This window comes from Taudactylus pleione, unplaced genomic scaffold (genome assembly GCF_031769625.1).
Source record: "Taudactylus pleione unplaced genomic scaffold, aTauple2 ptg000114l, whole genome shotgun sequence".
Lineage (NCBI taxonomy): Eukaryota > Metazoa > Chordata > Amphibia > Anura > Myobatrachidae > Taudactylus > Taudactylus pleione.
This window is the reverse complement of record NW_028284516.1, coordinates 5,851,882-5,865,386: the sequence shown is the minus strand read 5'-3', so window position 1 is coordinate 5,865,386 and position 13,505 is coordinate 5,851,882.

The following is a 13,505-nucleotide window of genomic DNA, read 5'->3' as shown; positions in this document are numbered from 1 at the left end:
CAGAGCATCCAAGGAACACTCAGTGCAGGCACCCTGCAGCTTGTGAAGCTGCCTGGAGCGTCCTTAGGATGCTGCCGGTGGAGCTAATGGCCCCCTAGGCATCACTTCATGATGTCACGTAATTAGTGGGCATGGCTGGCACAAGGCGGCATAAAGCCCTGTTATGGCACTGGCCGCCATCAATGCAACTGGTTTTACCCAATTAGTTAAGGTCATGTGTCCGTGCTACAAAATTCCATCTCAATTCTTTTTTAGGTAAACATGACTGACAGCTAACTGGTTAGGTGTATAACCTTCAACAGCAGTATCTAACACAGAACTCCAGGTCATTCACAAGCTCAGTATTTGTAATTTCCGATAACGGAACTAACATTGTACAAGCATTATGACTAGGTGAATTTCAACATGAACCATGTTTTGCACACACAATAAACTTGGTGGTTTAGAATTTCTTAAAAATGACAGGTCTGTGCAGAAGACACTGATTGCGGCCCAAAAAATGTCTGGGCATTTTCGCCATTCAGCAACCACATGTAGAAGATCTCAGTAGCTGCAAGAGCAATATAATTTGCCATGCAACCAACTGAAGCAAGAAGTTGTAACAAGGTGGAATTCCACCCTTTATATGCTTCAGCTACTGGAGAAACAGAAACCAGCCATACACCTACACATCAAGCCATGAGACAGGGAGAGGGGGGACATGTTACCTTACTGCAGCACTTTGGAGAATACTCTCAGCTTTATGTAAGCTACTGAAACCATTTGAAATTGTTAACTATGAAGTCAGATCAGACATTGCCAACTTGAGTCAGGTCATACCCTTAATTAAACAACTAAAAAAGTAGCTAGAGAAGCTGAAGGAGAAGATTAAGCTAATTGAACCCACTAAGTATGTTGGACTTGCACTGTAGATCAGGTTCTTTATTTGCTTCACCAGAACCAAATGGTTTGTAACATATTGCAATTGTCTCACTACATTTTGGCAACCATACTTCATCCTAGGTTTAAGTCCTATGTAATGTATTTCTTTCCAACTGACACAGCTCTTAAGGGACACAAAGATCTCCTTGTGGGCAGGTTGTCAGCTCAAGTGGCACATGATATGTCTCCTGCTTCAGTTTCTACAGCAAATGCTAATGCCAGAAAAAACTTTCACCTTTTTCCAAGAGACCCACTGATGATGGTGATAGTCAACTAAGCACACCAGAGAGAAACATTATGACATCTGTTCATTCTTAAAAGCACACTGGCCACATACTTGACACCTCTACCATTACTAAATTTAAAACAGTAAGCATCAATAGAATTGTGGAGGATTACAAATTAGCATCTCACATAGTCCCTTTGAATACTGGGAGTAAAAAAGGCAATTTGGAGCTCCTTGTACAAACTAGCTATAGTGTATTTAAGCTGCCCACCCTCCAGTGTGTATTTGGAAAGAATGTTTAGCAGCCTTGTGAGCGATCAGTGTAATACCTGCTTCCAATAAATGTGGAAAATCTAATGTCCATCAAAATTTACTACAAATTCTATGAGCAATACCTTTGCTGCCAATTACAAACAGACTGTGGATTTCAGTGTGGATGAGCTAATATGTGTGATAATGATATTAACAACAATGATGAGGGTGATGATGACATTTTCAATTATGAGGATGATTAACACTGTTAGACATAAGTAGCTTGGTTTAACCAAACCACCAAAATGTTTTCTTTTGTGGGGGCTCATACAAACCAAGCACTTCAGACACAAAAGTGGCAGTTTGTTTAGCTGAAGTGCTTGGTTTGTTAAACTGTGCATGTCATTTTTAATAGACAACATAGGGATGGGTGGAAGGTTCCAAGAGCAATTCCATTGTGCACTACTTTTCATTATGCACTTTTCCTACCTTGCTGTATCGGTGTAAAGACTAGAGCTTGTTACTCCATCTCCATTTACCTATACTGGTGATTTGCTGGTGGATGTTTGTTATTATTATATTTTCTACCAGGCTGTTACTCTGGCTAGAATCACATGTATTGACCCGATGCCTTTGATTTGCTGTTTGGAGAAGTGTGTTGGTAATGTATTATATTTTCTACTAGGCTTTTACTTTTAGGTTATTGGTTCTTGATTAATGAAAACAATCTATAGGGTCATATAGTTTACTAAACAGCCATTCTTTGAGCCATGTCTGTGCCACTATGTTTCCTAAATGTGCTATATTCTTTTAAACTACCATGTGTTTGTGTCACTGCTCTGTCACTTAGTTTAGTCAGTGAGCTTGCTGCAGTCTTTGGCCAATATTGGTGAAAAGCTTTGTGAGCTGTGAGGTGGTCAAAATTGACTGAAATTAACTGAAAATTAATGTTAATGTTAATACTGTAGGAACTTAAACAGATATAAATTATATGATTATAGCTGTTTTTATAAATTTTTAAAGAAATCCAAACCCAAAACCAAAACACGTTGATGATTTAGAACCTGAATTAAAACAGGGATTTGCACTCATCTCTAATTCCAAGTATTTTAAACCCCAGATTTTCTAAGCGGTGGGTTTGAAAACCGCCACAAATATGCAGAAAAAAATTACATGGTTGTGATAGGCAAGATAGATAAAAAAAGCATGCTGTTTGAGCTATCTGGTCATTCCGAAGGAGAGGAATCACAATACACTTATAATGAAGGCAATCATTATGTATTGAGTAAGGAGGCAGGTAATATTGCTATTTCTCTTATAAGGGAGATCATTTTGTATTAGTATATTAGGGACAAAATTATTTTTAATTTTATTAAGAGAGCAATATTATTTATTCATTTCTTTAAAGGGGCAATATTAATTGTTAATTGGTATCTAAAAATATTTTTAATAATGGAGGAAGCATTTATTATTTTATGATGTGGACACCGTTGATGTAGCAATAAAATAATAAATGCTTTCCCCAAAATTAAAAACATTTTTAAACCACAATTAACAATTAATATCTTGGCCAAAATTTACTAAGCTGCGGTTTGACGGCGGGTTCTATTCTATTCTAAACCCCGAGGGTTTGGTGGCGGGTTCTATTCTATTCTAAACCCCGGGGGTTTGGTGGTGGTTTTGCAGCGGTTTTTAAATGACAGCCCTGTTCTATTCTATTCTAAAATGTGTTTTGACTGTGGTTTGGCGACAGTTTTGCTATCTGCAGATTTACTAAGGCCAAAACCGCTGCAAAACTGCTATCAAAACACATTTTAGAATAGAATAGAACAGGGCTGTCATTTAGAAACCGCTGCAAAGCTGCCACCAAACCCCCGGGGTTTAGAAAAGAATAGAACCCGCCACCAAACCGCCAGGGTTTAGAATAGAATAGAACCCACTGTCAAACTGCCGCTTAGTAAATTTTGCCCTTCATCTTTAATATTATTAATAAATAATATTGCTCTCTTAAGAAAATTAAACAATAATTTCCCCCTGATATAGTAATAAAATAGTATATCCATGCATAAGAGAACTATCATTTTTACAGTATCTGCCTCTTTATTCATTATAAGTGTATAGAGATTCCTCTTTTTCTGATTGGCCAGATACATTCGTCAGTTTTATGGCTGTTTTGCAGAGGTTTTACTGCAGGTTTACAGTGATTTTATGATGGTTTGATCAAAATCCCATAAGAAAACCACTTTAAAATCACTGTAAAACAGATGGACATCGACAACTGATTACAAACTCCTTCAAAACCACTGAAGTCAGTAGCTTGGTGCTTCAATTTGCCAGCAATATGCAGGGGTTTCTGCCACAAGCTGTCTCCGTGGCTTGCCTCCTCTTCAGGTCCCGGTTGTTGCAAACCAACCAGGACACTGCGTCTCCCAGCCACAAGGTCTGACGGTCACCTGGCAACGGGGAGACACCCGTCCATGACAGTTGCCAGGAGGCCAGGTCTCCTGGCGGCCACGGGGGTTGCTGGGGCAGATTCCCTCTGTTAAGGATGCCAGGCAGACTGCAGTGCTGCAGCTGCTTCTAATTAACTTCTAAGGCTCTCACTCACAGGTTGCTGCTGATTGGTGGGTCTCTGCTAAAAGGCAGCCGGTCCAACCCCTCCCTGCTGGTTATAGTTTATACCTCGCATGTAGATCCTGGTCCCTGTCCGTGTTCCAGAAGAACCTCTGTCGGTCGGAATTCCACCTGACTCTGCAGACTTTGCCTACCTTGGTGTTAGCAGGAGTTCTGCTCGTGCCCTTGCCATTCCTCATCCACAGCAGAGCCGCTGCCTTTGCCTGAGGCCTCACCACTCACTTCCACCAGAGAGCTGCGACTTCTTCCCGCGACCTAGTCGCACTATTGCCTTATCTACTGTGACCTCCACCGCGGCCTATCCACTCCACATCAGCTGAAAGTTAAGTCCTTTGTCTGCGGCCTTGCCACACACTTGAGTCTCTCTATACCGTGTTCTCAGTCCTCTGACTCACTGTGTTATTCCACCTCTGAGCCAAGTCCTTGTCCGCGGTTTAACCGCTCAGCCACACTCCGTATAACTACATTTGTCTGTTGTTTCTGGTTTTCATCAAGTTCCTGCCTCCAGGTGATCACTAGCAGTATGTGCGGCTAGTGACTGAACTACCATGTAAGCCACTACTGTTCCGAGCGTAAGTCCAGATGGCAACCTAAGTACAGGTGAGCGTATATAGCTCTAAGGGAACAATGTGGGCTGTTATTGGCTTGAAGACCTCGCCAGAGAGACTCTAGGGCAGTGATTCCCAAACTGTGTGCCGTGGCACCCTGGGGTGCCTCAGGGCACTTGCAGGGGTGCCTCTGGTTGATGGTCCAGTACCAAAAAAATATATTTTTAGTCAGTGTCTTAGGCAAAACTAGTTCTAATGGCTGCCAACAAAAAATATGTGGACAAAAAGAAGCGCAGCCCTTTCAACCACCACATAACTGAACCTAAGGTGTGACATACAGTATAGGCACAATTTACTTCATTTGATTTTTGCTAAATTTCTCAATAATAAACTTTTGGCCCAGGGGTGCCGTGGAAAAAATGCTGATACTCTAGGGCGCTGTGATTTGAAAAAGTTTGGGAACCACTGCTATAGGGGATCAATTTACTAATGTGAGAGTTTTAAGATGTGGAGATGTTGCCCATTGCAACCTATTATCTTCTAGAAGGTTCTAGTTAAATGTTAAGTAGAATCTGATTGGTTGCTATGGGCAACATCTCCACTTCTAAAAACTCTCACTTTAGTAAATTTACACCATACATCATAACAGTTTCATAGCCAAAGCAAAACTACCACTTAGTAAATTGAATGGGAATCTTAACTGACCATTGTCAATTTACCCCTGGATTTGTGCAAGTACAAATAATAAATAATAAACAATTTGTAAAGGAACAAATGGATCAACACACTGGCAGCCATAACATTGTTATTATATATACTGGAGAGACAGACTGATCACTTTGTCAGAGTTTATGTTTCACAGAGGTTTCCCTGCATCACAGTCTTTTGCATACAGCTGTCAGGAACGATGAGCTTGTACTAACACAGTTTGTAACTATACCTTGAACACATTAATTTGCATGTGCAATTATTTGGGTATAAGAACAATGGAATTATTTTGAACCTAGTTACATGCTGTTTGCTCAAGTAGTTTATATGCTCACAGCAGGTACTGATGTACTTTACATTGGTTGCAGTATGGGTCATATGTCCTACAGTTACCATTTGTTCATGTGTGTTCTTGGCTTCATATGATAACAAATCATAGCAGTGGCGGCTTAAGAGAGGAGGGGGCCCGTGTGCATTCTGCATGTGGGACTCCTCTTCACTCGGGGGCAGCACAGGTGAGCAGATTCTGGTACTGTGCTAGTGTCTGCTGGGCAAGCGCAGGTCTCCGGGAACATGGCACCCACACCATGTTTCCGGTGATTTCACTGCTGTGTGCATAAATCTACAAGAACATGGCCACCACAACACTTTCCTGCTGCTTTGTGCAGCACCGACTCAGCATAAAAGTATAATATAAGGGTGTGGGCCCCCCTGGACCAAGGGGCACGTGTGCACCGCTCACCCTGCACCCATTATATACACCACTGAATCATAGCAGGTCTAGTAAACCCTCATCTGCCTTTGCTATGTTGCTGCAAAATAAGTTCTACCTTTAATATTTGAGGTGTGAGTCCATAGAATTGACAGTAAGGGGTAAATTTACTAAGAATCGTGTCTGATCGAGATTTGACGATTAGATCGATTTGCATCGCTGAAACTCGGGTGATTTTAGGCTTCTGAAACACTCAGATCGAGATTACTCACCAGAGTTTGCAGTGGCTCACCGCAGTCAAACACTCCCGAACAAGCAGCCTGCACAGTTCAATGAGATATCTGAAGGCTGCTTGTGTATTATACCTGTGAATAAAGGGTTAATTTGTAAAAAAAAATTACGTAGGGTCCCCCCCCTCCCAAAAAAAAAAAAGAAAGCATAACCAGCCCCTGGTTATGAGGAAAAAAATGTGTAGGTTTCCCTCATATTTTAGGAACCAGCACTGTAATCAGTATTCTTGGTAAATTCCCGAGTTGTATCTTTTTCACTGAAAGTACTTTCACATTTTTGGTCAATGGTGTATTCAATTGAGTTTGCATTCTCACCCGAGTTTTTCAGTGTAAATAGAGAATCATGGAATATTTGCATATCATAATGAGATGTCTTGGGTTGGGACCCAAATCTAAACACAGAATGCATTTATATTTCATTTACACCTTATACACCCAGCCTGAAGGTCATTTTTATACAATAATTTTTATAATTTTGTGGATCAAACAAAGGCCCTCACTCAGAGCCGTACGCTCTGAGCAGAGCGCACGCTCTGAATGAGGGCCGCCCTCCATAAAAATGGAGCGTCCTCCTGGACGCTCGTATAGCTGTGGGTCACCACCCACAGCCTATACGAGCGTGCAGTTTGATGGCCGCGATGGTCTTGACCATCGCGACCATCGAAACTGCGAGCCGGAGCCTGCGGTTGAGATTTTCAACCACAAGGCCCGGAGTGATTTTGGCTCTATCAGAGCCAAAATCACTCCCACTGACATCACTAGTGATGTCAGTGGGCCGGCTTGTGATGGTAGGTGTTCCCTTGGGAACGCCCCCGTCAGGGAGGCACGCCCCCGGCACGCCCACCAAAGGGGGCGTGCTGTCAATCAACATCGACAGCACGCCCCCTTTGATCAGACACAACGAGCAAAGGACTTTCCTTCGCTCGTCGCATCTGGCTCATGCGCATGACGGAGCTCCATCCGTCGTGCGCATGCTCAGTGCAGACCATCGACCCACTTGCGAGCGGACAGCCGCTCGCGAGTGGGTCTGAATCAGGCCCAAAGTTTGTGTACATACATGAAATTAATTTATGTTTCATATACACCTTAGACACACAGGGCCTGATTCAGCAAGGATCGCAGTTGCTTATACGCACGCAAACGGGCAATTGTTGCACATGTGTGAACCGGCCAGTGCGATCAGGACTGCGATCGCAGAGGCTACGCAGACCGATCGCAGTGTGATTGACAGGAAGTGCCGTTTGTGGATGATGACGTGGGGGGGTGGTCGTGCCAGTGTGTTTCAACACCGTTGCATAAGCATACATAAATTATCCACTGCGATACCATATGCAGCCTGAGGCCTCATAGCATAGTATAGGTCTGACCTGCCTTAACTCTGCGTATGGGTCCGATGTTACTTGATGTTACTGATTATTTCTCTATGTTGCTAAACTATACTGATGCGAGTAAGGGGAAGTGGGCGTCCTTATGTTATGCTGCGATCACAATACAAATGCAATTATTTGCATATCACCGCTGATATTAGCAACTGCGTTGCGTGCGTATTAGCAGAATAGCGATCTTTGCTGAATCAGGACCTCAGTGTGAAGATAATGTTATACAACATTTTTTTATAATTTTGTGCCTTAAACCAGAGGTTCCCAAACGCGGTCTTCAAGGCACCCCAACAGCTCAGGTTTTAGAGATATCCATGGTTGAGCACAGGTAGTTAAATCAAATTGACTGAGATACTAATTACCTCACTTGTGGTCAAACATGGATATCCTTAAAACCTGGACTGTTAGGGTGCCTTGAGGACCGTTTTTGGAGCCTCTGGCTTAAACAAAGTTTGTGTACATTGAACCATCAGAAAGCAAAGGTGTCACTATCTCAGTCATGCTAAAAAATGCAGTATTTCTGAATATTTGGATGTAGGAGACTCACCTCGCACTAAAAATCATATGTAGGGAAAAGCAATCATTTCACTTCTATGTCAGGAGTTGGACTGCTGAAGCCTTAGAAAACCAGGGGGTTGCTGCTGATCTCGGAAATGGCAGTGTAGGGGAATAGGTCAGGGCAAATACTGGAGAGTTAGGAGGAAAGATAAGTTAGAATGATAAAAAAATGCTTTAAGGGCTTGATTGAAGGCTGGGAGGTTGGATGAAAGTATGAGTGTGGAAATCACTCCTGAGGTTGGGAACATCCCTGAAGAAATTCTTAAGGTGAGAAACATAAGTGGTGATCAGGGAGGAGACCAGGTTGAAGTCAATGGAAGGATGAAGTGGACGGGATGGAATATGTAAGGAAATAAGGGCCTGATTCAGGCCCGGTCACAAGCGCTGAGCACTCGCAACCAGGTCGATGTTTGTCCACTGGACATGCGCATGACGGAGCCGGCTCCGTCATGCGCGAGACCCGGCTAGCGATGGGTGCTCCGTCGCTCCGGGTCTCGCACCAAAAGGTAGGCGGGCAGGGGGGGTGGCTGGCCAAACAGAGGCGTTCCCGAAGGAACGCCTGCCGTTTGGGGGTGGGCCCACTTACATCACCAGTGGGGCTTGCTGCCACGAGACCCTACCACAAGGGTCTCGTCGCAAGCCCGATAGTCACGACCATCGCGACCATCAACCTGGTCGCTCGCAATAGCTGTGGGTGGTCACAAAAATAAAAACACCCTGATTCAGAGCGAGCACTCGTTCAGAGCGTCCGGCTCTGAATCAGGCCCTAAGGCTAGAGATGTAGACAGGAGATGTGAAATTGAGGACCCTATACGTGAGAAAAAGAAGTTTGAATTTGGGATGTGACAGGGAGCCAGTGCAGTGACTGGCAGAGGAGGTCAGCAGAGGTAAAGTGACAAGAGAGGAAAATGACACGGGCAGCACAGGTAAGGATAGTTTGAACAGGGGTAAAGGAAAGAGTTCATAAGGCCAGACAGGACAAGATTACAGTAATGGAGATGGAGATGTTATCAACAGAGAGGGAGGGGACTGGGGTGAACTTGACTGGGTAATGATGATGACCCCGGTTTCAGGAGGTTATAACATTCACGTAGCAATGAATGACAGATGCAGAAGCATGTGACATGGGATAGAATAGAATGGGGGGGGTGGATATATATCAAGCCTGCGAGAGAGATAAAGTGGAGAAAGAGAAACAGATATATTTTGTAAACCGTACTAAGGGCCTGATTCTGCAGCGATCGCAACTGCAATCTCAATAGCGATTACGCCCGAGTTCTCACTGCAATCATATGCTAATCCTCTGCAATCGCTATGCCATCGCAAGATAACATAAGGACGCCCACCTTACCTTACACAGATCCGTAATACTTAGGAAGACTGCGAAACCATCGGTAACATCGAGTACAATTGGAGCCTCATGCACACTTGCACAAGGTCTGACCTTACTCAGGAATCGGTAACCTCATCGCACGTAGTGGAAGCCCAAGCTGCGCACGGCATCGCAATGGCTAATTTATGCACGCCCCTTCAATGGCGTTCAAACGCACAGGCACACCTGTTTTTCGCCGACCACTCCAACGTCACCTCCCCCAAATGGTACTTTCCTGTCAATCACTCTGCGATGGGTCTGCGTAGTCACTGCGATCGCATTCCCAATTGTAGTGGAGTGTTTGCGCACTATGATGCATACGCATGCGCAGAATGCAACAATCGGCCAATTGCGTGTGTAATCGTAGTTGCGATCACTGCTGAATCAGGCCCTACATCCTTTTATAAGGAGGCTGAGGAGTAGATACTGTAGCAGAACATTGAAAGGATATAAACAAACAGCCAACACAGAAAACAACATTCCAACTTTGGATTCAAATAGTGTAAAAGCATAAAAGTATACAATGAAAATGGCTCAACCTATGCATTAATTAGTATTATGTTACAGTATCATAGCCTATTCACTGCACCGCCAATTAAAAGCCCATGTGATTTTGACCTTAATAAAATGAAAATCATTATTTTCTTTATCTCTATCTCTATTCAAGCTTTCACTTAAAAAGTAAAACATTGTAGTGATAATTAGAACAAATAATATTTAATTTTGGAAATTACATTTATTTTTCAGGAAAGCCATAGACAGCACAACAAAACAGGTAACCGAAGCAATAATGTCATACTTAATAACATACATTTACACTACAGTTCCAAACCATGCCAAAAAAATATTCCCAGTTTATTATCAATAACATAAAATGCCCAATATACATCAGTTTAACATCACATTTAATGTAACATAACATACTACCAGGTGCTTGTCCTTTTTCACATTCACATTTTCTTGACTTGATGCACTATCAAGGACAAACGGACAACTGAATGAGAGGGAGCGAGAGGAGGGGGGAGAGGGTCACGGATTTAGGATTCTTTTGGTCCTGTCCGGGATCCTTGGGTTTAACTGAGGTGCAGGTGAGACCAGGAGGTTGTATGTAGTTCTTGCTCATGGGTAGCCTGGCACAGGTAGCCTGGCACACTAGTGGCATGGACTAGAAACCACTGGCCCCGAATTATGCAGGGATAAGGACCTGGAACAAAGGAGTGCCAATCTGAAGCCTTCTGGGTGTAACTTGGCCCATTGACCACATATCAGCAAGCAGAGCCAAGTCCACACTCCAGGGGGTTTATTTACTCAGAGTTGTCAGAAATGGAGATGTTGCCTATAGCAACCAGTCAGATTCTACTTAACATTTAACTAGCACCTTCTAGAAGATAATAGCTGGAATTATACTGGTTGCTACAGTATGAGCACCATCTCCACTTCTAAAAACTCTCACTTTAGTAAATATAAGACTATAGAGCCAACACGGAACTCAGGACAATATAGTACTGGCAGAGTTGGAACACAGGCCAGGAATCCGAGTCTTATGTATCCAGGGTAAGACTTGCAGAAGCCAATACCCTGGGCCTGCTCTGATGCAAAACCTGGAACTGGAACCCGGATAGGCACTGGAAGGCCGGGATTGGAAATACAGGCTTGCCGATCACCCCCCGGCGCACAAGCCTGTACTCTGCACGCTGACCACAGCCCTGGAATTAGCACCACTTACTTAGAACCAGTACAGACGGTAACACACAGCACAGGGAAACCAATAAGCAGCCAGCATGATAATGTAACCCCTAACCTAAATAGACCCACGGTGAGCTGGCTGGTATACTGTAGAGCAACAGAGAATATGATGGGGCCCAAGGTTCACGTAGTACAGGTGTCGGAGCTGGAGGCACGGAGACGGGCTCCATGGGAGTGGAGACTGGTGATGTTCACAGCAGCAGTTGGTAATAACCAACAGATATAATAGTAGAACTGGGGATGCTGAAGACAGGTGAATACAATGGCATCTGGATGCAGTGGCAGATGGAATATGCCGGTGGATGAACACAGGTACTGGAGTCCACGGGAGATGCAGGTAACATTAGACAGTAGATACTGAGGCCTGGAGCCTAGAATGATCCCTGGAGGAATTAAGTTGTTCTGGCAATGGTTCAGCTCCAGGTACAGGTTTAAATAGGGAGTGGTGCAGAGTCATTGGTCTAATAGACCAGGTGAGCACTCAGGTGAATCAGCTGATGATATGTTTACTTTGGGAGATCTCAGAGGTGTATTGCAAGCAGAAATGTGTGATCATCTGAGCTTAAAGAAAATGCTAAGACCCTGATTTGTGACAGGGGGGATGTATCAAACCTTGGAGAGAGATACAGTGAAGAGATTTAGAGTACTGACCAATTCTAATTGTAATTTTTCAAATACAGCTTGTAAACTGATTGGTGATTGGTTGGTACTTTATCTTTCTCCACTTTGTCTCTCCCCAAGGCTTAGTACATCTCCCTCATAGAGAGTAAAGGTGGAGTGATGGGCATTGTCGGAACAATTGCCCTTGAACGGGGATTTCCCGTCTACACTTGAATGAGTTAATAAACAACGGACCGATCACTGCTCCGAACTTCATTAACTTACTACAGGTCACTAGCGGCATCGCTAGGTTTGATGTGCAGCACATCAAACCTAGCGATCGTCGTTGGCGACCACGGAAGCATGCAATCGATGGTACACACTGAGCGATGTAGGCAATTTGTCATTATGAAACGGTAAATCGGCCCGACATCGCTCCAGTGTGTACCCACTACCCAACTTCAGGAACGCCTACATATTAAATGTATCACATCATCTCTCCCTCTTAATGCACTACAAAGATGGTTTCAATTTAGCCCTAAACAATGTAATAGGGGTAAAATAAGTACTATGTACACTATACAGTAACTGCCAAACACTGGGAATAACTTAGATCAGATAAGTCTTGTCTAGAAACTTCAACACTGCTTATGTAATAGCTCTTCTACTGTATTTCCTGAAGGAATTTTAGTACATTACATTTATATCCCTGAAACCTTACAGTAACCCATACATTCTAGCTATCCATACACTAGCAACCATAACATATACAGTATACTTAGTAAAATCTGTTATACTTTTCCACCTTCTCCCATACCCTAGAGGGGGACATGTACTGTTTGCTGGTAACTTTAACCAAATAACGTTGTTGTTTTGTTTTGTTTTATTTACCCAAAAAAGCTAAACTATATTCTGATACTTTGCAACCAAACTGCCTTTCTGTTTTTGTAAATGCATATCTGTCTTTCTCAACAATTACTCTATAAACCATTTTTAAAAGATAAATTAGTTTTGATTTTTCTTATTCTATACAGAACAGCATTAGTTACTGTTGCTGCCAGCCATACAAAACGTGGGACTTTTAAAACGAGCTTAGCTACAGTAGTATTATCCAAACAGTGGAAGAAAGAACACATGGAGTGATCTTGTTTCCTACTCTTTGGCAACATTGTTGAACAAATATGATATTTTAGCAAATCCTCTTACTTCCTGTGGTCCAGATTGTCCCGCATTTAATCTGGAGTTAATACCTGGGTGCTAGATCCTTGGTTTCATGTTGTGAAATTTATTGTAAGCCACAGGGCTAACATTCTTCTGCCAAGAAATTAATAACATGGTAAGAATGATACAAATATTAAGTCAATAATTTCTTTGTGTGTTGTTTGTTGTGTATCTCCTACAGGGGAACCATTTGTTTTGCTTGCAGTCAGAGAAGGGGTGAAAATAGCGCTCCTAAGAATATGTCAAGAGCCGAGAGAGTGACTTGATGCAGTAAATAGATTTGAAATACTGCTTGTATGTTAGGTTAAATCAGTGGCATCTAAGCAGCCTATTTATCA